The sequence below is a fragment of the Frankliniella occidentalis genome, unplaced genomic scaffold, assembly GCF_000697945.3.
Source record: "Frankliniella occidentalis isolate FOCC.00 unplaced genomic scaffold, Focc_3.1 Scaffold72, whole genome shotgun sequence".
In the NCBI taxonomy this organism is placed as follows: domain Eukaryota; kingdom Metazoa; phylum Arthropoda; class Insecta; order Thysanoptera; family Thripidae; genus Frankliniella; species Frankliniella occidentalis.
In genome coordinates, this window is record NW_026267202.1 from 306,569 (window position 1) to 307,510 (window position 942).

Genomic DNA, 942 nt, shown 5'->3' on the forward strand with positions numbered 1-942 from the left:
CTGCAGGTTAGGTGGTGGGGGTAAACAGTGGAAGGGGGCAAGAAGGGGGGTCTCGAGCCCTGCCCCGTCCTCTCGTGAATCATCTTACCAGGAATGATTGACAGTACGGTGCCTAGATGTCGCGTTTGCTGTCGCAAAAAGCGTTTGCGAATATGACTCGATGCCATTGATAAGGAGGAAACCCGGTGCGTCATGCACTAGCATACGTCCGCTCCCACCGCCCACGCAAACGGAGTAAGCCAGTGTGAGGAGACGAGCACCAAGGATTTTAAAGTGTGTACATTTCTCACACTTGTTGGTGTGTGAACAATGCCCATTCATACACTTATGGGAGTAAAAGTGAGTTTTCCTATTTGAAAATTCACACTCTTGTGCCTGTATGTGTACGAATGACATTCACACACCTGCTAAAAGTGTGCGGCATTCACACTTCTTGGGTTTTCGATGCGGTGAAGTATGCGCGAGTATTTATTTGGAGTGTTGTCCGTCCGAGTGCAGTACGCGATAAAGACGCGAATATTTTCCCTTTGTGTAGTACCCATGAGGGGGTAGTTGGGGTGGGGGGTGGGGGAGACCCCTCGGCCTTGCTCTTCCCCGGGGGCACGCCCCCGTCGCGTTAGCGTTTAGCAACGTCAGGCGAGTGGACCGAGACAATGGGTGGAGTCCTGCCCGGTGCGCCGCGTCGCGCCCCGCCCCGCCCCACCCCGCCTGCAGCGCTGGCACACACAACAATAGTCCGTTCGCCACTGTGCTGCGCTGCTCCACTCACATCAGCTGCGCCGGGCTGTCCTGGGCTCGCGTGAGCTATCCTGATAATTATATACGCCAAGGCCAGCATAGCGACGACGGGCGGGGGAGTATCGTCGGGGTAGCTTGGAGAGTGGCCGGTAAGGGGCGAGGCGGGGCGAGGCGGGGCGAGGCGGGGCGAGGCGGGGTGTGGCG